Raw genomic sequence first — 24329 nt, forward strand, 5'->3', positions numbered from 1 at the left:
TACCGAGAAATTATGAAAGAGTAAAAATTTGCAATGAAACAGTTTTGGGACAGCAGCAGTGACGTGAATTTGAAAAATCACCAAAGATAATATAAAATGAATTAGAGAGTGAATGATATATAGAACTAAATATTATCAAGTCTATTTTCCTAGAAAAAGAACGGTGTGGGTAAAGGAATTTTATATTTTGAGATATTTGAATTTTTGTTAGATAGGGTCAAAATGGTTTTTGGAGTCCCCTGTTCCGATTTTAGAAAATCATTAAAAATTTGAAAAAAATAATTATGAGTTATAATTTATATTTCTAGATTCCTTAGTGAGTCTATTTTCTGTAGAAACAAGTGAGAACACCATATGAGAATAATATGATGAGAAAATTGATTTTTAGTAAATAAAGGTCAGAACCGTCAAGCAGTGAAATAGGAGAGATTTTAATGAATAAACTGTACTAATTAACTAAACCAAAAATTCTGAAAATTTTATGGTAAGATAATATATGAGTCTAGTTTTAGGGAAAATTTACGGATCTAAATTTTGTGTTTCGTAACTCGAGTTATAGTTAAATTAGTGACTTTTACGCAGGTGCACAACATTATGTTGAACAGTGAAATAAATTTTAAAAGCGAATTTTTATGCCGCTAACTAATAAGTTAAATAAGTAACGCCTCATGCTCAACTCCGGAAATGGTCTCGGGTAAGGGGTGTTACACCTAGAATTTAAAAATTTAAAATTTTGGGTTTAACATAGTGGTATCACAATACCAAGCCTTCGAATCGTGATACCTCAGACTGAATGGGAATTTAAAAGCCCTGGTATCATGATATTTGAGTCAGGCCAAACAATACTTGGGTAGGGTATCGCAATCCGCGTGTTTTGAATGCTTTTTAAGCCTACAAAGTCCCCCATAGCCCCCATTCCCTTCATTTCCCCCCCATATCTTCCAACCTAAATCCCTAAAAACACTTCCCCCTCTCAATTTCTATCAATCTCCCTTTCACTCTCCTCCATTTTTTTTTTGCAATTTCTCTTTTCTTGTTGCTTTATTTTTGTTTCTTTCCTTCTTTTGTAGGTTTCATTTGTTGCTTGGGGAACATAGAGCTTCGTGGAATAGACCAACTTGGCCATTACAATCACTTCGATTTAAGTTTTATTTTCTTTTATTTTCTTGCATTGATTTTTGCTACTTTTATTTTGCTTATTTTCACTTTTTCTAGCATCATTATTTTTATTGTTATTTCTATTTTTTCTTTCATTACTTGTAGTTTAGATCATTTTTTATTATTTATGGCTAGTTGTTTAGTTTTAATATTGTTAGTTTAAAAGTGAGAATTTACAAAAATGCCCCCGAGACAACAAAAACGACCTCGATCCCAAACCACCCCGTTTCCATCGTTAGTATTCGACGGTGATAAATTTGCACAAAAGAAGCCACAAACTTTTATCAAACAATTCGAGGATTGACGTTCATCCCTGAATGCGGTTTTGATCCAGCATATTCATTTAACGATCAAGTTTGAGATCTTGTCTACTTTCACAGGTGGGATAATTTTTGTATGCTTCCTAAGTAACATGCTGTAATACACGTCGTATTGGAGTTTTACTCCAATTTAAAATTTCTCGATGCTTGGGATGTTCTTCAAAAGGTTGGTCGTCAAAGGCAAAGGGAAAGGAGTAGTGGGATCGTGTGAAGGTTCCAGAGATGGTTAGCATTGTTACATGTTTTCGCATTTTATTTTGTTGTGCGACATGTAAACTAATTAAACTACATTACTTTTGGACTTGTTATTATATTTTGTATTTTGTTTGGTTTTTTTTTGTGTTTGTTTGGTTTATGTGCAACGAATTACCTTGAAAGACTACACTACATTCACAAGTTTTGACAAGGTGGTCGACCCCCGAGCTAGTTTGATGCTCCTTTAAGGGAAGTTTGGTAACTTTCTATCCTTTTTTAGGCACACATTGAGGATAATGTGTAGTCTAAGTGTGACAGCCCAAAATTGACCCTAGTCGGGAAGTGGTTTTGGGACCACAAAACCGAGTCTTATAAATAATTAAAGATTATATTCTGTGTTTATGATGTGCGTAAATGCTTGTGTGATAGTTCCATACTTTAATTTGGTCAGTGTATGTGGAATTTATTAGTAGGGACTTATGTGAGACAATTTAGAAATATGCTAGGCAAGTGTTCAAGTGGCCCATTAATATATGTGGGAAAGTGTTTGTCCTTGCATGTCAAATTAGCCAAATTAAAGCATAGTGGCTGGCCATGCTATGGGTGGAAACATGTCACCAACATGTTATGCTAGTGATGTATGCTAAGAAAAATAAAATAAAGAGCATGGTAATTAAACAATGAAAAGGAAGGGTGATGAAAAAAAAATGGTCTCATCCATACCCCCCCTTGTTGCCGTGAGTTGAGGAAAGAAAACAAAAAAAAAATGTGTTCATTCTTGAACACCTTTGGCCGAATAGAGGAAAGAAAGGAAGGGGAAGAGCTTGAGAAAATCGGCTATGGTGGTTTGCTAGACTAAGGTATGTTTGATGTTGTTCTTGAGATGCATGCATGTTTTAGTAGTTGACTTGAGTTCTAAAAACCCATGGTTCAATTTTGTGGATTGATGATGATTTTGTGTTTTGCCATTGATGAGTGCTTGAGCTTTTTGATAGTTGTTGATGAAAAGTGAAAGATATGTTAAAGATTAATATGTTAAATTAAGGCTTGGTAAGCTAGCTATTAAGGTGAAATGCTAATGTTAGTATTTGATTTGGTAATAATCTGTTTGGGGACAGCAGCAGTAAGGTGATTTTGGAAAATCGCCATAATTTGTAGGAGTTGAATTAGAAGCTGAGTGAATTATGCCATTAAAGCTTGAAGAGTCTATTTTCTTACAAAAGAAACTATAAAAACAAAAGAGTTACCGATCTTGAGATATTTGAAGTATTGTGGGGCTGAGTCAAAATGACTACTAGATTCCCTGTTCTGTTTTTAGGAAATCATTATAAATTGTACAAAAATGATTATAAGATAAAATTTATATGCTTAGACTCCTTAATGAGTCTAGTTTCAAATGAGATCAAATACAACACATTTTGAATTCTGTAAAATGAGAAATTTGATTCGTAGTGAAGAGTGGTCAGAATAGTCAAACAGTGAAACAGGGGAAACTTTAAGAAAAATCTGGTATTGATTGGCCAAGCCAAAAATTCTGAAAATTTTATGGATGGAAGATATACGAGTCTATATTCAGGGAAAATTAACGGCTAGTGATTTGGAGTTTTGTAGCTCCAGTTATAAAGAATTTAGCGACTACGGCTCAGGAAAACGGCTCGTAGTGAATATGTGATTTTGTTGTAAACATTAATGAAAATTTGCCAATGAGTTATTTATTGACTATTATAAAGCTTACTATAATCTATGTGTGTGAAGGTCAAATCAATATATATATTATTCTGAAAGTAATACTTGAATAGTCGATTAATGACTATTTTAAATTTTGTTGAACTTAAGCTCAAGAGCAAAAGGGAACTAGATCCGATAAAGGCAAAGAAAAGATCACTGAGTAGTCGAGTTGGAACCGTCTTACCCAACACAAGGTAAGTCATTAAGCATGTAGTTGGTATTATTTCAAATGGTCATAATGTTTATGTATTGATGCTGAATGGAATGAATAAATATATATATATATGCATGTACGTATGTGATGATGAAATTGTTGAATGAAAAGAAAGAGGTAAGATGTACTGAGTTGTTGATCTCGGCACTAAACGTGCGGGTATAACCATTTATGACCATGAGATTGGCGCTAAGTGCGCGGGATTAAATTGTACAGCACTAAGTGTGCGATTTGACTATGTTGCACTAAGTGTGCGAAATGAATATGATGCACTAAGTGTGCGAATTGACCATGCGGCACTAAGTGTGCGAGTTTGACTATGTAGCACTAAGTGTGCGATTTGATTACGTAGCACTAAGTGTGCGAGTTGATTATATAGCACTGAGTGTGCGGACTCAATATGCATTCGTGAATCATTATGGACACTATGTGTGCGACACTATTGAGTCGATCGCGGACAGCGGATCGGGTAAGTGTCTTGAGTACATGGCTAATAGGTGCTATGCTTATACTTGGTGTTGAGCTCGGTAAGTTTGAACCTATGTGACAACTATACTTGAAGTCACGTACATAAAATTTATCGTAGGATGCGTGAAAGGCCGTTTAGTCGTTTGATTGTAACGAAAATAAATTGATTTATGAAAATGCTTCAATGTCCTATTGATGAGTATATGGAATGTGAATGCATGAATTGATATGAAATTGAATCGATAGGTTGGAGGAACTATGGTATGGTTCGGAATGGATGGAGTAATTAGCCTCGTTCCATTTTGTTTTCTCTTGTGATAATGTTATTGATGGATGGTAGTGCATAGCTTATGACTTATTGAGTTATAAACTCACTCGGTGTTTCCTTGTCACCTATTCTAGGTTTCTTGGACACATCTCTTTTTGCGTGATCGGGCCGTCATCGAAGTCATCACACCGGATAGCAAGTTTTGGTACTTTCTTCTTAGTTGGCTTAGAAGAACATTTTGGCATGTATAAGCTATTACGTTGTGTTTGAACTTTGGCATGTAAACTTTAAGCCATGCGAAAATGGCACGAATGTTCGATTGAGTTGGATCAAGGGTAGGCATGAAATGGACCTAGTTACTTTCGTAACAGATGCTGGCAGCAGCAGTGTCATGAGATTGAAAAATCACTAAAAATAGTAGGAGTGGAATTAATTGATGAATAAATTATGTAATCGAAGCTCGATGAGTCTGTTTTCATGAGGAAGTAACGAAAAGATCATATGGGCAGTATATTAAGAGATAATCAGATTTTTGTGGGACAGGGCCAGAACGGTTTCTGGATTCCCTGCTCCGACTTTGGAAATTCATTATAAATTAACCAGAGATAATTAGGGGTCGTACCATATATTTATAGATTCCTCTCTAAGTCTAGTTTTCATAGAAACAAACGGCATCAGTATTGAAGCCCCGTGCAGGGAGATATCCAAGTCGTAATGGGCAAAGGTCAGTGTAGTCGACCCCTGCAACATGGGAGACTTTGACTAATAAACTGTACTAATTGGCCCGACCAAAAATTCTAGAAAAAAATACATAGATGGGCACAGTTTCTGGGAAAAATTACGAAACTGATTTTCGAGTTACGAAACTCAAGATATGATTTTTAAAACGACTAGTACACAGATTGGGCAGTGTCTGGAAAATAAATTTTATAAGGGGTTAAAGTCAGTTAACACCTCGTGTTCGACTCCGGTGTCGGTTTCGGGTTCGGGGTGTTACACTAAGTGTGGGGGGCATGGACATATTTTTATGTGTTTTATTTTTATTGCTTTTATGTTATTTTGTGTGTTTGTTTTCATTTTTAGGCCATTTTCAAAACAAAATTCAAAAATATCAAAAATATTTTTCATTTTTTTGTTTTTGTTGTGTGTAATTGCATGGTATTTGGACCATAAATAGATAATAAATCATTAGTTGTAAATATTGAATAAGTACATTGAATTGCCAAACTTGTAAACTTCGAATGATGCTAAATAACTTGATACTCTTTATTGTAGACTAATTAGTTCAATTAGTTAATTTGTATGATAGATTAGAGGCAATAACCTAAATAATTTGAATTGTTAATTTTTCATTTAAATGGATTTATGCTTGATAGAATTGGTGTTTTGTGAATAATTCAGGAAAGACCTTAGACATTGTTTGAACTAGCATTGAGCCTAAAAGCTTACCTTTTGCTATGTACCTCTAGTTCCCATATTTTTTAGCCTCAAGTGCCCTTTCTTTGTAACCTTAATATCAAAACCTTGAGCCTAAACAAGTTAGTTAGATACCACTTTTAAGTTTCATGTGAGGTAGTTCTTGTACGACTTCGATACTTTACCATTATGTGACTTAATTGCCTGATCTAGTCCAAGGGTCATCTTTTTTTTTTTTGCATATCTGATGTGTTTGCTTTAGGAAAAGCAAAGATTTAAGTGTGGAGTACTTTGATCTTCCGTAATTTGACATGGAAAATTAGGCTTCCCTGATACACTTGAGGAGCTTGTTCTCAAGCATATTAGCGTCTTTTCTATAGTTTTTAGGTTTTAACTTAATAAGTGTTAATGCCTCATTTTTAATTATTTTGAGACCCAAATTGGCCAATGGTGTCATTAGGGAACCTAACATATAATTGACTGTTTTAGGGACACGTTAGAGGCTAGAATTGAGAGAGAACAACACCAAATGAGAGGGTATCATGATATCCTACCCTTGGAATCGTGATACCTCCAACAGACCCCAACGATGAAGACCACCTACATAGTGGTATCGCATATCCGCTTTGTGGATCGCGATACCACTTGCCAAGGAGCACATTAAGTTTAAGATTGCTGACGATATCGCGATATCCATTCCAAGGGTATCGTGATATCACTTCATGAGGGGACAAAAAATGACACAATGGGTAATCTTTATCCAACTGAAGCACCAATCATTGAAGGCTCATTCAAGAATATTTTGGGCAACAAAATAGGGTCAAAATAGCTTCTTAAATCAATCAAAACTTGGTTGAGAGGAAAGGAGGCCACATTATCTTAGTTCAGCCTTAGTTTTCTCTAGGTTTTCTCTTAGTTTTTCTGCACTTTTTATAGGGTTTATATTTTCTCTTCTTCCTTTTTAGTTTTAGAGTTTATTTTACTAAACTTTCTTCTTGTTCTTAGTGCTCTTGTAATTAGTTAAGTTAGTTATAACTATAGCTTAGGTTTATTTGCACTTTTAGTCTCTATACCTTGGTTGTAATGACATTTTTAGCTTTATTTTAATGTATTTTAGCTTCTTTTACTTTAAATTTGTTAAAGTTTGTTCCTTTTATGTTTCTTGCTTTAGATTTTCTTGTTGAATGCTTCTCTTTACATGTATTTTAAATTTTCTTGCATAAAATTCCAAAATTTTACCTTTTTCTTAAGCTTTTTTTTATTGACTTCCATGCTTTTCATTTCCATGTTCACTACTCTTCAAATTAGGGATCCAAAATTTTAAAGGAGTTGGTTGATGGAGATGTGGTGAGCTGATATTTGGATGAGGGACCAAATTGTAATAAATTGGACTAATTTGAATAAACCTAAAAACTTAGGATTGACGACCCTAAGGGAATATCTAGGCAAGTGAGACCGAGAGGAGATCTTGTTGGGCACCAATTCACTAGTCTCAGGTTAACCAGTGAGATCGGGAGATAATTTGGATTAATTTGTCTAACTTTATGAAATTGAGGCCGAGAGATAAAATGGAGCCATTTTGGGAGTTTAAGCAATTTGGGTCCCTAATTTGAAGAGTAGTGAACCACATCGAGATTAGTTGGTTAGATTCTTGATTTTATGTCTATTCTTGTTTTAGTGTTGTAATATTTATTCATTAGACTCAAGATTAGTTTAATTCCTCTTGATTTTATGGTTTGTCATAATATAAATTTATGTGATTAGTTGGTTAAACTCTTTATTTCACACGAACATTATCTAGAAATTGTTCAACCATCGATTCCCTTGGGTTCGATCCTTAGAATACTCCAGTTTTCCATTATAACACTATAAATATTACAATTGACCTGTCACACTTGTAGTAAGCTGCAACATTTATATTTATTCTTGTTCTAATGTTGATTCTATCTCGCCGTTCGAGTTGGCGGGGAGAGAAGCGATCATTTACTGATACTATTTTGGTTTCAATGTTTGAGAAAAATTAAAATAAAAAAGAATTTATCGATACCAGACATAAAATATTGATACCTTTGTCAAGGTATTGATAGCTTTTCTCTGTATCGATATCATTTTTAAGTTCAATGTTTCAAAATTTAAGGAAAATCACCAATGTACTGACAGCCTTTTCTAGGGTATCCATACCTCAGACCCAAAATGTCAAAAACTCACTTTTTGGTACCTTCTTCAGGCCAACTTAACATTTTACACTTTTGATTTCTACAATTCACATTTAGTCCTGCACAAAAGTAGCCAAAATATATACCTAAACATGAACTTAACCATTTCTAATAAACCAAACCTATAACAACCCACTTTCAGTGGTGTTAGTGTTTTATTAATTATTTATCATTTTCAGGGTTATTACAAGGGCGTATTAAAATTTGGTTAAGAAATTTTAACTTTTAGATAGTTAATTAAGTAAAAAATAACTAAATTGTAATAGTTAAAAAAGTCAATTGCGACTAGCTTGGAGTTAACTCACTAAAGAAACATAATTGAAGGCATTAAAAAGGTAATTAGACTATAAAATTTTAGGGTGCACGATTCATGCATGTGTTCTATCAAAATTTTAAATTATTTGTAAGGGTAATTTAGTAATTAAATAATGAAAACATAAACAAAAGAAGTCAAGGCTATCACCTTCTTCATTTTTTAGCCTTACTAACCGATTACACCATTGATTAACTAAGGGAGAATCGGCCAAGCTCAATTTCTTTGCATGTAAGTCAATTTTGATTCTATTTGTAGTAATTTTAATGTTTTTATGATCATTGATACTAGGTCTAGCTAACCCAAGTGTTAATTCATGAAACTGTTAAATGGTGTGAAATGTGTCGTTAAATTTGTGAGATTTTTGAAGTTTTATGATAGTTTTGTAAGCTTGAGAGCTAAATAGGATTATTTTGTGAAGCAATTTTTAGTGATTTTGATTTTTAAGGATTTAATTGTTAAATTAGTAAAATTACATGGAAATGTTGTGAAATTGAGAAATATATGGGCTGTTCTAGGATTATAGCAAATTTGGCTAGCTTGGTTTAAGCTTAATTGTGTTCAATTTGATAGTTTCGAGTTTAGGGACTAAATTGCATAAAGGGTAAAGTTTTGGGCTAAATTTGTAAAATGTGATTAAAAGGACTTAAATGCATAAATTTTATTGTTATGTGGTTTGAACTGATTTAATTAAATTATACTTTAAATCAATAATCTCAATGATCGGAGGACGTAAGAGAAAAATGAAAAATTGTTGATTAGTCCCTGATAGTTGAATCATTTGACAAGTAAGTTTATACTATCTTCCGTGGTTACAACTAGTTATTAAATGTTGCGAATTATTTGTATATAAATAGTTGAATGGAAACCAGACTATGTGGTAACAAATCAAATTCTGATATATTTTCGATGGACCGAGTAAAAGTCTCATACACGAGGTTTCTAAATGATTCCTGTTTTAAAGGTTTAGCTTAGACTGGTAACCTTACATGGAAACAAGGCCTAGCCAGGCTATTTTTTTGTGTTGTCAATGTTTTAGCCCGAACGGGTAACCTAACAAACTATTTCCATACCTGACTAACCCGAACAAGTATTAAATGATTTCGCACTTTTGTAATGAGTTCTTTTACAAAGTTCCATTAGAAAATCAAAAGATATACAGTGTATCATTAACGTGGACAAAATATGCATTCTGACTATTTGTATAATTGTTATTTACTGATTTGGTATTATTGAATTTTGTCATGATAGGGATATTAGTTTGAATGGTTATTTGCTATTATCTATTAAATGAATATGGTAAGTTATTGAATTGAATTGTTGAGCTTACTAAGTACTGTATATAGTTACTCCTCGTATTATGTTCTGTAGATTTTAGATAACCAAGGCATGTCAATCGAATCAACGAAGCTCACACCTATCATCGTCTAACATCAGTAGATTTTGAAGTCTTGATTTGTGGTTATTTGTGGCATGTACATAGGATACTTATTTTGCAAATGTTGGACATGTTTTGGTACTTTAGTTGTAGGTGCACTTATGTGCAAAGTTGGTATATGTATTGCATATTTGGTATTTTGGTAATGTGTAGTTATAAGCTATGTTTGAATGGTATTTTTTGGATGATTATATGGTAACAAGTTTGGTGTGCTTATAGATAGTTAAAAGGCAACAATGGATGAATTGATTTGTTGATAAACATTGATTATATGTGGTGCCAATGATGGCATATTGTTTAGGCTCTTAGGTTGGATGTTTTGGTATGTTTTAAGCTTGTTTAAGTGTGTTTTTAAGGCATGTGAATGGTTGATTTTGATTTGGCTTGACACCTAAGGAATGTGTATTATTTTGGCTTATCTTGGAAGTCATTTTAGCTGCACACTACCTGGGACACGAGCTGTCACATGGCTATTTGCCACACACGGTCGCACCACACGGCCGTGTAGCTTATTTAATTTTGGTACAGGTTTGTCTCACACGGTCTCAGGGTGCTACACAGCCTGGAGACACGACTGTGTGACCTTATTTTGAATCACACACGATCTGGCACATGGCCATGTGACCCTAATTTAACTTGTATACAGTCTCGCGACACGACCAAACACTTCAGCAAAATAGGATTTTAGCATCGTTTTTTTTGGCCCTATAGCAGCGTTTATAAGCGCCGTTACAACAACTTGCAGAATTTTGATAAGTGCCGTAAAAAATGATGCTATAGATAACGCCGCTAAATTTTATGGTGTTTATATGGAAAAGCACCACTATAGAACATGACTTTTAGCGGTGCTTCCTTACAAATACCGCTATAGAACATGACCTTTACCGGTGCTGCCGCACAAAGACCTCTAAAGAACATGACCTTTAGCGGTGCTTACCCCACAAACGCTGCTAGAAAACATTACCTTTATCGGTGCTTTCCCCACAAATGCCGCTAAAAACATGACCTCTAGCAGCACTTTCCCCACAAACGCCGCTAAAGAACATGACCTTTAGCGACGTTTTTCCCAAAAACGCCACTAAAGGTCATGTTCTTTTGCAGTGCTTTTACTAAAAGTGCCGCTAAAAGTCATGTTCTTTGGCAGTGTTTGTTGAAAAACTCCACTAACTTTAGCATATTTTTACCAACCCATTTTCATTCATATAGAACCCGAATTGTCAACATAATTTCCTGTAACATCAAATCCAACCAAAAACTTCAAATACAAATTATACTTCAAATCCAACAAAAGAAATATATATATGATCTAAATTAATAAATGAAATAACAAAATATATTATATTCAAAAGTTATATTGTTAAAATATTCTCACAATAAGAAAACAAACGTGTAAGATGGCGGATTCTGCGGCTGCTGAAACATCTTCATCATATTCTGAAGCTGTAGCTAAAGTTCGTCATATTTTCTGCTTGCCTCTACTTCCCTGACTACTACCTCCACTTTAATTTGTAGCTAGAGTTCATCATATTTTCTTTGAGCCTTTGCTTCTCTCGATGTTGCCTCTATTTTAAGCTGAGCAATTTGCTCAACTGTGCTCGGTTGCATCTGAGCAATCTGGTCTCTTAACCTCTGAACTTCAACTTGAGCCTGATTCCCCTAAGGCATGTATTGCTGCAAGCTGGATCCAAAATATTGGGTTGGGTTAACAAAAGATCCTTGAAATCGAACCCGACTATACCTTTCAAGACCCAAAACTTCAGTAATAATTCAATTATCAATGTCATCAAGATTAACAAAACTATCACTTGAAGCGACCGCTTCATACTCCGCCCTTTTATCCTTTAGTTTCTCCTAATAAATCAATCAAAGAGTTAGAAATGAAATATATAATCAAAACAAATGCAACATAACTTAACATTACTTGCATTACAAATGACGAATTAAACCATTATAATTAAACATGATAAATATTTAAAATAATTCAAATTTTATTAAGTAAATATACCATAATTTCTGCAGCTTCAGTAGTCATAGGAGATCCATCTTTCTTTCTATCTGTAATGTCAAAAAGCTGAAGGCGTCCAACTTTTTGACCAGACGACAGTTCCTACAATATAGTAGGAAAAATATTATTTAGTAGAAAGTAATTAATATTTGACACAATTAATAAATTCAAAATACCTCGTCATCAGCTACACAAGCAAAACTTTCCAACCCAGTTGTGTGCGTGATTTTTTTTTTGCCTACTTGTAGTTCCAACTCGCTCACGATTCTACATTATGAAATTCTTATTATGTATATAGTAAATATTATAAACTGAAATAATTATAAAAGTTTGGAAGTATGTAATACCTCTTCTTTCTTTGAATTAAAATCTAACTGTATCTTCCCATTGGTATCTCAGCATTCCTGGTGGGACATTTCTCAATTTCTCTTCGAGACTTATATTTTTCTTAAAATATTTCTTCTTTAAAGCACTTTTATGGTCTCTTCATTTTTTTCCTAATGCCTTCTTCACATAATTATCTGAGACCTCTAAAGCAAGTCTCTCTTGCAAATAACACAAGTTTAGAAAGTAAATATAAATGAAACTTAAACCAAAGTATTATAAATTACATTCACGTTATTACCTTAATATTATCGAGAGCTTGATTTTTGTAACTATTAGGCATATGATGCCATGAGTTGAAGTTGATAGGAAACAGATTGGCATTTCGTGCTATAATGCCCAAGTATCCTGTTAAAAGTGTGCTTCTGATCTAATAGGCTGACCATGACTGTTTCTAGCTACTTTGACACGCTCAAAAAAATTTAACTCGTATAAATCTTTTAATAGCGTACGTCCTTGAGTTTTGTGCCTCCCACCACTTTCAGCTAAAAATGGTATATTATAATATAAGAACTTGAAACAAAAATCAATAATAAAAGTCAACATGCATGTAAATTAAAGTTAACATTACTTTGGATTTCTGCAAGTTTGTCAGATGTATTCGAAACATTCGAAGATCCAATAGCAGTCTGTTGTTCACTATTTGTTTCTTCTGAATATGAGGATTTTGAATAATACTTAGATCTTGCAATCTTCTTCTAGGCATTTTATCTGCAATACACATAAAATAGTGGAAATATTAGTAACTAATTACAACAATAATAGTACATATAAAATAATTGAAATATTTAACAAGATCAAGATTTAAATTATAATATTACATATAATTAAAAAATTGTAAAATCTTATTACGTCATGATTCATAAATATCTTCATTCTCATCCTGACGAACCCATTGAAATTGTGTACTAGTACTAGGGATAGTTTCATTTAAGTTTTGTTCTGGAAAAGGAAAATTTTTTGATCTTTCGTCGATGTCATCTCTACTTCCATTGCCCATGTCAAACAAGTCTCTAAGGGAGCTACGGACTACAACGTACCAACCCTCATCAGTTGCATCTTTTGAGTAAAAAACTTGTTTGAATTGAGAAGAAAATACATACAGCTTGTAGCCTCCCAAACCTGGCTTAGACGTTATGGCTAGATTGAGAAGGCTACATTAGCCACCGAAATGACTAAGCTAACTTACGTTACTTTTTAAGACTTTAAATAAACTCATTTTAGAGAAAACCGTAGTTTTACTTTAAGCTAGCTTAAAAGCATTCATTCATTAGGTCGTGTATGCTTAGGATTCATTTTATTATTGACAATGTTGTTTTAGAAAAATCGTTTGCTTATTGCTCTTCTTTAAAAAAAAACTCGAAGTTAATCTAATGCAGCGAAAAAATCATTTTTCAAGTCATTTTGGAAAATTAGTTGTCTGATCAATTTTTTTTTCAAAAACAGTTCCCTTGCAATGTAGTGGAAACTAGGGAACACCATCAAACTTTACTGAACCCCGATATCATGCACTATCCGATTATTATGCTTGAGTAATCCATGCATGCAAAAATCCCCAAAAGAGAAGTTACCAAGTCATAGACTAGAAATAATAAAAAATTACAAGCCAAAACCAATAAAGACTTAATAATACTTAATTAAAAAATAATAATTTTAGGTCCAAGTTGATTCTCCGAATCCCAAGTCTGGACCTAATATTGAGGTTTACCTGAAAAGTTAAACACTATTTGGGGGTGAGCTTATGAAAAGCTTAGTGTGAGTTGAATAATTATTTAAACATGCAAAAACATCAAATATAGTGAAACATGTTAGCATTAACAGAAGAAAACATAACCATCATAGGAATTTCATGTCATTACATAGCCATTATCAACTTGATGTCAAACGGTGTATGAGCATAGGTCATCATTCATTCGAGTAACAATCATTAATTTTGATACCATTCAATACAACAAAAAAGAATGCGTAGCATAAATCAATAACATTCGAATATGTCATGCACATGATGCAATGCAAAAAGGTTCCTACCCATACCATCAGCTACACACCACGAGTTCCCCAAAACCCATCTGCCAAACTCCAAAACATTATGAGCATAGCTCGATGTGGTAAAACCACCGAATAATTAATAATGCAAGAAATCTGTTGGATATCAAATAGTGCGACAAAATCACCAATAACATCTCATATGCGATAAAATCGCCAATCCCCTCGATACTCTAGGTGTAGTGCACTGACTATGAATAATGCGGACTTAATATGCCACCAGTACTCCACAGAACTCCTCCGTCAACCACAAAATCCCAACCCAATGCGCATGCAGTATGTCACACAATCTCACACATAATCATATATCAATACTTTTCACATTCATTTGACACGCTTAGCATGTCCTCAATAATCACATACTTTCAGTAAATGGAAACAATGTTCTAATCTTTCAAATTACCATTGTGTTGGTATCAATCAATATTGTTCAATTTCACATACTTTATGGATTTTTATTGTGCACAAATAGCACCCTTTTCAGTACACAATATAACAAATATCTCATGCGTTTAAATCATGCATAAGCTTAATGTCTCAACACATTATATCATTCATTCGAACATTCTCATATCTCATAACTCAAATATGTAATTACAAACTCAATCAAACACCCATACTATCAAACTAGCAATTTTGTCAACATGTCAATCTTTTAAGGCTCGAAACATACCTGGTTCGGCTACTTACAAAATCAATAATTTGGCTATTAAGACAATCCAATCATCAAGCTAATTTATCATATATAACATGATATTTAACATTTTCAAACAATTTTATGAGTTTAGGACTCACACCTTATTTTTCGCTTCCTCGCAGCACACTAATGAATCTTCTAATTTTCCTTAATAATTACTTAAACGAACCTAAACCAAAATTCAGTATAAATTCAATTAATTTATCATTAAACCAGTCCCCAAGCACCCACTTATCATTTCAAACCAATCGTTGAAAGTATAACCCTTTTATGAATCCAAACTAGTTAGATTCCTTACACTGTATCGATGCAAACCGTACGTACAACTGTTCTTCGCCTTTACTGATGATTTGGTGCATTTGGGTCAGCACCTAATTCAATAATATACTGGAAAATCAATAAATAATTAATGACTAAATTTCTTCATTTAATCAATTCATAACCTTTACCCAATAACTATGTCGAAATAACAAACTAGTTACCTTTAATTGCACTTACGCTTCATGATTTGTGGGATCCAAATGGTCAATCGATCAAAAAAATTTTTCCCTAATTGAAATGGGTTTAAAAGATGATTAGGAGGTTCAAGAACTCAAATTAATACAGGAAAAATATATGCAAGAACCAAGAAAAAAATAGCCCCCTTTCCTACACATAGGCGCATGCACCACCACCACCCATGGTGGGCAAAATTGGGGCTGAATTTTAAAATGATTTGAGATCTCATTAAATTCTGGAAAAATACCTTTAAAATAATTTAAAATCCCCCAAATTCGAGATCTGGAAATTTAGATTTTTAATGGACAATATTAATAAAGAAATTGAAGAGAGAAGAGAGAAGAGAGAAGAGACCTTACCCAAGCTAGTCGAGAGAAACGGCAATGGCACTTTCTTGGCAATGTTCGGGATCGATCTTGGAGTTCATGATTTCATATTTGGGGCTGATTTTAATGAGGAAAATGAAAAAAATATGGTGGAGAGTATGTTAACAAATCTTGTGGCAAAAAGAAAAAAAAGAAAGAGATGGTAAAACTAGGTGTAGGCGACGACAACAATGGAGGAAAGGAAAAAAAATTAAAATCAAAGAGAAGGAGAGGAGGAGAGGAATGTCTAGGGAAATGAGGAGGAGAATTAAAGGCTGATTATTAGTAAAAAATTAATATTTATACCTAGGTTAACTAGGCTTGGATGGCCCACACATTAAAGCAAGGGGTTTTTGTCAAAAAATTAAATTATTTGCATGGGAAGGGAATTGAAGTTAGGACCTCAAGGATAAATTCACTAATGTTTAACCATCAAACCAATAACTCATTCTTGATATAATTTGAAATATTTATTTTAAAAAACAAGGCATGTCACATACAAGAGAAGGGATTTGAACTTGGATTTCAAGAAACGTTACACTAACACTTAACCAACAAACCAATACCTCATTTATTTCCTAAAAATTCATAAATAATTGAAAAAAAACTTAAGGCATGACCACTCTCTCTCGATTCTACTAACCCCCGATTTTTGGGATGTTACACGACTCGTCTATCAATTGTTGTCCAATGTGAATTAATCAAGAGAAGTTCACAATTGTAAAACCAAATTGATCTTTTTTAATTCCACAAGCAGAATTAACATCATCCCAATCACATTAAAATAAGACAACCTTCCATTTGCCATAGTAATCCAACTCAATAATGTCAGTAAGAAGTCGTAATACTCCACATTTCCCTCAATAGGATTACTGTCCCTAGCACTAGCATAACTTGTAATTGAAGAATTTACAACTATTCCAAAATTTTAAGTCCTCCTCAATCTTTCGCGAGATTTTGTATGAAACCTAAATCCATTAATGAAGAAGGCAGTATATTTTTTTACTACTTTATTCAGACCTTAGGAAAGCCATTGAACTTCGCCAGTGACGTTATTTCTACTCCAAAACTATTGATCCAAGAGTAAATTAATTAATTATAAATGTTATATGAAAACATTATTTGTCAATGAAAGCTTCAGTTGCATATCATTTTCCCTAACCATTTATGAAAAGATTTTCTGAATAACTAATAAATATCTCGATGTTGTAATCTTCGAGTGTGTCAACGAGATCTCAAGACTTGTTTGTACTCACTATGTTAAAAAGTGGATTTACTTGCTTAGAAGATAAAAAAATTAAAAAGATGAATATTTATCAAATTCTAAAACTTACTTGCGTAATGGTTCAATTGAATCGTGGTGAAAAAGAACATATCGATGTGCTTGTACCCAAGATCTATCATCTAAGTGTGTAATTTCAACTTTACCGATTGGTTCTCCATAACATCGAAATAGATAAGTTTTGGCTAAGTTATGATTAGTGAGCCCAACATTTCTACTTCATCTATTCAGTCTTGTTTCAACATCTTCTAACTATCTAGAGCAAAAATCATACACTCCTCTACCAAGTAACCTTCAACAATTGATCCTTTTGGATAACGCTTATTACGACAATAAGACTTCAATTTGCATAGGAACCTAAACACGATATACAACATTATTAAAAGTTGTAACTAAAGGTATATTCATGAATGAATGAAAACTTTACAAATAAATTAGCACCTCTCTATAGGATACATCCATCGATAGAAAACCGATCCAGTAAGTTTTGATTTATGAGGGAGATGGATTAGCAAGTGCACCATAATAGTGGAGAACGAAAGTGGAAAGATCTTCTCCAAATTGCATAAAGTCAAGGCGGCTCAATCTAGTACTTTTTCAAGTTCTTCAACAATCAAAACTTTGCCACAAATAGCTTTCATTATATTGGATAGGTTAATTATATAAGACGTCACTTTTTTGACATACAACTCCGTAAAGCAACTGGCAGTAAATATTGCATCAACATATGATAATCATGTGATTTTATGGAATATAGTCTTCGATTTTTAAGACTCACACATCGAGATATATTTAATGCATACGCATTTGGGACCTTTATATCCTTCAACACCGTGCAAAACACTTCTTTTTCTTTCTTTGACATTACAATAATAAAAGGTGGCAACCGAGATTTTCCATTCAGAAGTATTTGGAGATGAAGATCACGCCGAATTCCCATATCAACTAGATCAAGTCGACTTTGAAGATTGTCTTTCAATTTTCTATCGACAATGAAAATTCTCCCAATGATGTTCTCGCAAACATACTTTTCAATATGCATGACATCAAGATTGTGTCGTAAAATGTGATGCTCCCAATAAGGCAACTAAAAAAATACTTCTTCTTTTCCACAAGTCTGCCTCATTAGGATCATCCTCTTCATCGGATTCATTATCAACCTGCTGGTCAACATCGCCAACATACACCTCCCTCAGTCTTCTCTTTATTTCCGTGCCAGGTGGTTGATTCATCTTCCCATAACTGAAATTGATATCTTTTAACATGGACAAGATTTCAGATCCAATGGTCTGCTCAGGAGCTTCTCTAAACTCTTCAGTACCATCAAATAGAGTCCTCTAAAATCTAAATCTATGATTTCCATCTAACTACTGATGATGTCCAATATAAAAGAACTTATTCCCATTACATAACCACTTCGAACATGTTTGCATCGCACAAGAAGGACAAGCATAACGTCCTTTGGTATTCCAACTAGATAAATTGGTATAAGCCGGGAAATCATTAATAGTCCATAACAAAGCTATATGTAAATAAAAGTTTTCTTTTCTCAAGACGTCATATGTTTCAACACCCACCTATAACTGTTTCAACTCTTCAATAAATGGTTGTATATAAATGTCAATATCATTCCCGAGACCTTTCTCTCTAGGGATAATAATATATAAGATAAAAGAAGATTGCTTCATGCAAATCCACGGAGGCAAATTGTAAGGAACAAGCACTACATGCCAAGTACTGTACGAAGTACTCATGATTTTAAAAGGATTAAATCCATCAAATGCTAGCCCAAGCCTCACATTCCGAGGATCGCTTGCAAAGCTTGTAAATTTACTGTCAAATGATTTCCAAGCTAAAGAATTTGCAGGATGCCTTAATAATCCATCACTGGTTCGTTGATCATGATGCCACCTCATAGACTCAGTTGTCTTTGACAACATGAAAAGCCTTTGAAGCCTTGGTATTAATGGAAAATATCACAAAATCTTTATTGGCTTCTTTCTTGACTGTGCCTCACCTTCATCCTCATTCACATCTTTTGTATTCCTATTCATCCAACGAGATTTACCATAAACATGACAAGACTATTGGTTTTTTCATTCACCCCAATACAACATGTAGTCATTTTGGCAACTATGAATTTTGTCGTACCCAAGGCCTAAATATTTTATCATTTTCTTCATATCTTTGCATGAATTAGGGATTTTTGCAAACAGAAGCATATCTCTCAAAAACTTTAATAGCAGTGTAAAAGAGTTTCCGGTCCACCCTCCCAAACATTTTAAATGAAAAAGACGAATGCAGAAGGACAATTTTGAAAATTTTGATCCCTCATAAAGTTCTTCATACATTTCATTAAGTAACTTGTAGAACTTTGTCGTTTCTCCATTTGGCTCTTCATCAGGTACACTTCTTCCCATTTCGGTAAAAGCATTTCCACCAATATCACAATCATCAAATGCAATAATTTCAAGTGGAAACGATTACAAACCATGATTGCGAATATTAAATGCATCCCACAACATACCTTCCATGTCATCTTCTCTAACAAACTGATGGTAAGCATAATGAGGATAAGCCAAATTAATTGTTGAAGAGGTTCTACGAGGTGTACACTCTCCATGGAAAATCCATTTTTTATACCCCCGAATAAAGCCATCAACAATTAGATGTTCGTAGACAACTTCACGAATATGCCAATTAATGTTGCCACACTTCTTACACGGGCAAAGAATCATATTCTCTTGGCTTGCATTTTGAAATGAAAAATTTAGAAAAGTTTGTACTCCATTTCGATAGTTGTTTCTTACCCTTGACAAATTCATCCAACTCTTATCCATTTCGTAGTTCTTGAAGTCTACAGTTGACAATAAATTACGGTTACTTAAATGTTCTAAATTGATTTAAATCATGCCATTGTACTAAAATAGATCATACATATCAAGTATCAAGTATCTAATGGGTGTAAACTAATTTAGGTAAGTTGTTTATTTATAAGTATAATTAAAAGTAGGGAAAAACAATAGTGTTGCCCAAATTTCTGTGATTTTTTTTATATTTTAATCCAAAGTTTTATGTAAGTTATGATATGATATATATTTATGTATTATATAAGTTATGTAAGTTATGTAAGTTATGATCCAAAGTTTTTTTTATTCTTTAAATGTTTCTATAAGTTCTGATGATCATTTTTAAATTTTAACTTTAAATTTTAACCCTTTAATTATACTCTTTTAATTTTTAAATTTGTTTTTTTACCACCTCTATATTTATTATACTTAAAAAGACAAAAATTAACAAATTAATAATTATAAGTTAATAAAATTAATATTTGTTAATTTTTCATCTATTTTGAGTTAATATTTAAATTAAATTTCCATGAACTTTTTAACTCTATACTACACATTAAAATCGATCAATTTAAATTTTGAATTTAAAACAAGAAATATTAAAATTAAAATTGTGTTACGGACTTTATGAAAACGCTCATGGAGGCCTCTATAGTCCAACACCATGTTTTGTGGGCTCGAATTACCACACAAGCGTTCGTACACTCATATGGCCTCGTACACTGTCTTTCTTGGCTTTTCAGTTTTTGTCAACTTGCAGTTAAAGGGGTGTGATCACAAACCTAGATTCTATTTGCCGAGAAACCTCTCACGCCTTGGAAACCTACACTTAACCAACAATCTCCAATTAATCACTTGCACAGTTAAACCATCAAATAAACACAAGTGATCACATCACTTACCACAAATTTTGATTGAGTGAATATGGAAGTTCGCCTATCCAAATGCAATCACAAACCTTCATCCCTTTGAAAAGATCCTAGGCACCAACCGAAACTAGGTAAGCACTTAATCAACAGGTAATAAGGTAACTCTATACATTACCCTTACCAAACGAGAGAGAGAATTTGGCACTTTCAAGCAGAGAGAGGGGAAACCATAAGAAGAGAAAGAAAAGGTGAGGGAGGAGAGTATATTCGGCCAAAAAGAAAATAGGTAAAAAGGAAAGAGCAGCCAAAAGAAAACAAACTTGAGAGGTACCCCAATTCTTAGCAAAAATTTGGCACCTACAAGCAGAGAGAGGGGAAACCACACAAAACCGGCATGAAAAGTAAAACAAAAATGAGCAATATGCCCCCTAGCTGAATTTTCCTGAGTAACAAGTTCATTTTCGACACACCTCCCCTCCCTCACTTCCCTTGATTTTCTCCTAAAATCTCTCCCCTTATCCCTCCTAGAATCACTCCACAAATTTCTCCTCAACTCCCCCCAACAACTCCATTCAAATTCCTTTCAAACTCCCCTTAACTGTGTTTCAGTCCAACTCCACTACCCACACAGCTCCAGCAGCAAAATAAATATTCTATTACACAACCCAGGACTTGAACCTCAGACCTCACAATTACACAACACGCCATCTTGCCACTAGACCACAAACTCTTTTTGTGTCATAAAACCAACACCAATATTTATAAGGCCTATATGCCTAAGTCCAGATTCATTTAAGAGCAAAACTAAAATTTCTGCAAAGCCAAGACTTGAACCCAGGCTTCTCAAACACCCCCATACACACCCAAATCACTTAACCATTGAAACAAATAAGCAATTTATGTCAAAACAAGAAAAAATTAAAGACTTAGATTTTTGGGGCATTACATTGCAAGTATAGGACAATGAGGGCTTTAAATATAAGACAATGAAGGTTTTAACAGTTTGCAAGTAGCATATCCTGTGACACCCCTAATTTGACCCTAGTCGGAAAGCGGTTTCGGGACCGCTAAACTGAGTCACCAAATTATTTGAATATGATATTTATTGTCTAAAATAAATGTGTGAAAATTTTAAGCTTCGATTTAGTAAATTTCATGTGAATTTAGTCAATAGGACTTATGTGTGACATTTTTGAAATGTGATAGATCAAAACATAAGGACCTATTAGTGCATGTTGAAAAAGGGGGGACTTGCATGTCAATTTTTCCCCCCATCTAGTAGTGGCCGGCCATGACATTAGGATGGACAAAGGGTGATGGGCAAAACATGTCATAGACATGTTGTGTTGGTGCATCATGGGAGGAAACAATAAAATAAAATAAGGAGTATGGGTAATAAAATAATAATGGAAAGGTAAATGATGATGAAAAAAATTGTCTCATCCATGTTCCCCCCCTTGCCGTGAATTGAAGAAAGAAAACAAAAAAAAATGTTCATTCTTGAACATATTTGGCCGAATAGAGGAAAGAAAGGAAGGGGAAGAGCTTGAGAAAATCGGCTATGGTGGTTTGCTAGACTAAGGTATGTTTGATGTTGTCCTTGAGATTCATGCATGTTTTTAGTTGTTAGTTTGAGTTCTACCTAGCCCATGGTTTAAATCTTTGCTATGAGATGGAGATGATATTCGGCCATGGGTGTTGTCTTCTTGGTTGATGTTTGATGTTGTGGTGATGAGGCATGAAGATGAGTTAAGTTTCGGCTAAGGTGGATTTGTGTTGATGTCATTTGCATGCTAAGTGTAAAGCTTTGTAATGATACATGTGATGGTGATTGATGACTCTTGGATTTTCTTTTTGGCATTTTTGAGTTAGACATTAAGTTCTTTGTGTAACCCATGACCAAAATTGAATGGTATGGTGTCTTGATGCATTCGGCCATGGTAGAAAGTAGATGTAAAATGGTAGTAAGGTGAAGTGCAAAATGTTAGTATTTGATTACTAGTGTATATATACGTATTAGCCGAGTTTTGAACTTGAAACAAAATGATATATAAGCAATACAAGTAACTATACTTGTAGGAAGTATTAAGCATATAATCGGCCTCAACATAGATATGCATATTCGGCCATAGGAAGAAGATTGGTGTTGCATGTATTCGGCTAGAGGCAAGCATATTGATGCTTTTATCTTGGCTTAGACAATCGGCTAAAAGAGAGTGTGGGCTAATATGCTGAATTGATTTATGATTTCATATGTATGTGACTTTAATGTCTAATGTATGTATATATGGGCTAAGTACCTTGAGTTCCTCTTTTGATGCTCAAATGATTAAATCAATTTATTTGTTAAATTAAGCTCAAGAGCTTAGAGGACCAAAGTTGGATAAGGGAAGGGAAAAAGTGATCGAATAGCCGCCGAAATTGTTCGACCACATCCGAGGTAAGTTTTAAGTGTTTAAACGTTGAGTAAATTCAATTATAATAGGACATGATGAGTTGATTTAATAAGATAAGATGTGGCCATGATATGTTCTAAGCTCAAATGGTAAGTTCTTAAGTGTTTGAGCTTGGGAATTTAAGGGTAATTTGAAATAGTCTGCTTCGGACAGCAGCAGTAACGTGACTTTAGAAAATCACCACAAATTTATGGACTTGAATTAGAGGCTGAATGAGACATGAAATTAAATCTTAATGAGTCTAGTTTCTTATAAAAGAAACCGTGTAAGCAAAGGAATTTCCGATAATGAGATATTTAAAGTTGTGTGAGACGGTGTCAGAATGACTCCGAAATCCCCTATTCTGTATTTAGAAAATCATTATAAATTGTACAAAATGGTTATAAGATAAAATTTATATGCTTAGACTCCTTAATGAGTCTAGTTTCAAATGAAATCAAATACAACACATTTTTGAATTCTGTAAAATGAGAAATTTGATTCGTAGTGAAGAGTGGTCAGATTAGTCAAACAGTGAAACAGGGGAAACTTTAAGAAAAATCTGGTATTGATTGGCCAAACCTAAAATTCTGGAAATTTTATGGATGGAATATATACGAATCTATATTCAGAAAAAATTAACGGAAAGTGATTTGGAGTTTTGTAGCTCCAGTTATAAATAATTTAGTGACTATTGCTCAGGAAAAACAGCTTGTGCTGAATTTGAGATTATGTTGTGAACCTTGATAAACTTGTTTTAGTTGCTCATAAGCTATTGATTAAACCCATACTTGAATTCTAAATCGTGATATTGTAAGTTTATGAGTATTCGAATATGAAATGATAGTATGGCGTAATGACCGATGTGATGAATGCGAAAGTGTATATATGTGATAAGGCCTAATGGCCGATGTGATGAATGTGAAAGTGTATATATATGTGATAAGGCCTAATGGCCGATGTGATGAATGTGAAAGTGTATATATGTGATAAGGCCTAATGGCCGATGTGATGAATGTGAAAGTGTATATATATGTGATAGGGCCTAATGGCCGATGTGATGAATGTGAAAGTGTATATATGTGATAAGGCCTAATGGCCGATGTGATGAATGTGAAAGTGTTTATATGTGATAAGGCCTAATGGCCGATGTGATGAATGTGAA

This window comes from Gossypium hirsutum, chromosome D10, assembly GCF_007990345.1.
Source record: "Gossypium hirsutum isolate 1008001.06 chromosome D10, Gossypium_hirsutum_v2.1, whole genome shotgun sequence".
In the NCBI taxonomy this organism is placed as follows: Eukaryota; Viridiplantae; Streptophyta; class Magnoliopsida; order Malvales; family Malvaceae; genus Gossypium; species Gossypium hirsutum.